Source organism: Lemur catta, chromosome 1, assembly GCF_020740605.2.
Source record: "Lemur catta isolate mLemCat1 chromosome 1, mLemCat1.pri, whole genome shotgun sequence".
NCBI lineage: Eukaryota > Metazoa > Chordata > Mammalia > Primates > Lemuridae > Lemur > Lemur catta.
In genome coordinates this window covers 273,895,555-273,898,210 of record NC_059128.1, presented here as the reverse complement: position 1 = coordinate 273,898,210, position 2,656 = coordinate 273,895,555, and the positions used below count along the sequence as shown (strand labels likewise).

The window sequence follows — 2,656 nt, the reverse complement described above, 5'->3', positions numbered from 1 at the left end:
AAAAGTAATTTTATTAGAAATACATCTCTTTGTGAGAAAGATGATTTTTCAATGATGAGTCTGTCTTGTTGGTAACAGAAATTATTTGCTGCTAGAATGAAACAATCTTCAGCACCAATTCTATCCTCATTTTTCATACATAAAGACGTATGCTCCGTGGGAAACTATTCAGCAATTACAAAAAAAAAAGAACCATTGATACATGTAACAACTTGAATGGATCTCCAGGGCATTATGATGACTGAAAAAACTCAACGTCAAAAAGTCACGTATTGTATAATTCCATTTATGTAACATTCTGAGAGTGATAAAATTACAGGGGTAGAGAGCAAATCAGTAGTAGCCAGGGGTTAGGGGTGGTGGGGCGTGGCATGGCTGTGGCAATAAAGAGAGAGCATGAGGGAGATGTTTGTGGCGAAGGAATCGTTCTGTATCTTTTTAACTTGTTTTTTTTTTTTTTTTTTTTTTTTGAGACAGAGCCTCACTCTGTTGCCCAGGCTAGAGTGCTGTGGCATCAGCCTAGCTCACAGCAACCTCCAACTCCCGGGCTCAAGCGATCCTCCTGCCTCAGCCTCCCGAGTAGCTGGGACTACAGGCATGTGCCACCATGTCTGGCTAATTTTTTCTATATATTCTTAGTTGTCCAACTAATTTCTTTCTATTTTTAGCAGAGATGAGGTCTCGCTCTTGCTGAGGCTGGTCTTGAACTCCTGACCTCGAGAGATCCTCCCAGAGTGCTAGGATTACAGGCGTGAGCCACCGCTCCTGGCCTGGTTCTGTATCTTGTCATGGGAATCTGTACACGTGATCAAACGACAGAACTACACACATGATGTACCAGTGTTGAGTTTTTGGTTTTGATATTCACCTATAGCTACGTAAGAGTAGTCACTGTGGAAAACTAGGTGAAGGGTATCAGTCCTCTCTATCATCTTTGCAACTTCCTGTGAATCTCTACTTATTTAATGATAATTTTTAAAAAATGTATGCTCTGAGAACTGGCCTCTTATAAATCAGTACGTGGCCTGGAAAGAGTTTTATTACAGCAGTGTCTTTCAATTCTTTGAATTCCTTCAGCATTATGTGTCAGAAATCATTTAGCGAAATAATTTTTAATATTTTAAATAATGGGCAACTCCTAATTAGGTCTTTTTTCAGTTCTGTTTAAACAAGAAATGATTGGGGGGCACTTCCAGCCTGGCTTGCCTAGGAAAAATGGCCTTTCCTGGCTTCCTCATGCAGATCCTGGTGGTTGGAAGTGTCCCAATGCCACTGACATGGCCGGTCCTGCGAGGACATGCGCTGGGCACCAGCAGTATCTGCTACAGGGGCTGAGGGTGAGGGAGGTGTCTCAGAGCAGACACAGGTGACTTCTAGCTTTCTGGTTTCCGCACTGGAGGGTTGGAGGGTCCGTCCTTCCTTCCTTCCTTCCTTCCTTCCTTCCTTCCTTCCTTCCTTCCTTCCTTCCTTCCTTCCTTTCTTCCTTCCTTCCTTTCTTTCTTTCTTTTTCAATATACTCAGCCTTGCCTAAGGAAGACCTCAAAAAATTTGGTTGCCAACTCATAACTGTCCCGCTCCACGGAAACCTTTAGTATTCGTTTTGAAGAGAAACCAGAGTACGGAGGGTCCTTTCTTAAGTGCTGGGAGGGGAGTCGGTAGGGGCAGGTGGGGGACACACCAGGGTTTGGTTTGGATGTGTTGAGTCTGACTCATCCACGTGGAGATGTCAAGACGGAATTTTGGGTCTTAGGCTCCCAGGAAATGTCTGCTACGGGTGTGAATGGAAGTGCCCGGGGGGGAGTGCAGAGGGCTCTGAGACTCATGGTACCCGCTGTCCTCAGGCTGGGGCCACGCCACCGGCCAGCACTGAGGGTGCTTAGTTAACCAAAGCAGAAAGCCCTTGCTGCTCAGGTGGACACCCTGCCCCTTAGGCCCTCCAGGTCTGAGCCGTCACCAGGAAGGGAGGCTGGAGTCATCCTCCTCCCCAGGCTCCTCCCGTAAATGGCCTTCTGGTTCGGCGCTGACCCCAGTCCTGCCCTGGCCTTGGTAGGAGCAGAGTGCAGATTGTCTGAAGCCATCAGTGTCAGGCTGCCCTCTGCCACCCCCCTGTCCCCACCCCACTAACCCCAGCCAGGGCAGAGGCAAAAGGAGAGGGAGAGGGAGGTTCTAAAAGTCACCCGTACAAACACTAAAACCTCCTTATCTCCAGTTTCTCTTTCATGGGTTTTCTCTGTACTAATAAAACTCTAAAAAAAAAAAGAAAGAAAGAAATAAAAAGAAATGATTGGGAAATGACCTTACTTATCAGGACTTGTTACCTAGTCACCAGTCATTCACTGTCCCTTTGTTTGGGTGCCCGCCACAGGGAGACAGTGCACTTTCCTAGGACTCAAGGCAGGTGACCGATGGCTTCCTTCTGTGAAGTGGCAGGGTTACGAAGTGGGGAAGGGCCTAAAACCCAGCTTGACACCTCAACCCCACAAGCTGTCGTCAGGTAGATCCGTTTTAGAGAGGGAGCACGTGTGGAGTGAGGATCTACTTTCAAACCCTTTGGAAAGTCTTCAAGACACTCTCCATCATCCCCAAACGTACCCACACCCTGCTCGAAGACCCTGTTAGGAGCTCTATTTTACAGAGAGAAAAATGAGGCTAAGAG

General features: G+C 46.9%; 1 pseudogene; it reads right to left on the bottom strand.

Annotated features, from left to right (window-relative positions):
• Nucleotides 1-1,519: 1,519 nt before the first annotated feature.
• LOC123631057 lies at nucleotides 1,520-1,620 on the bottom strand (annotated as a pseudogene).
• Nucleotides 1,621-2,656: the final 1,036 nt, after the last annotated feature.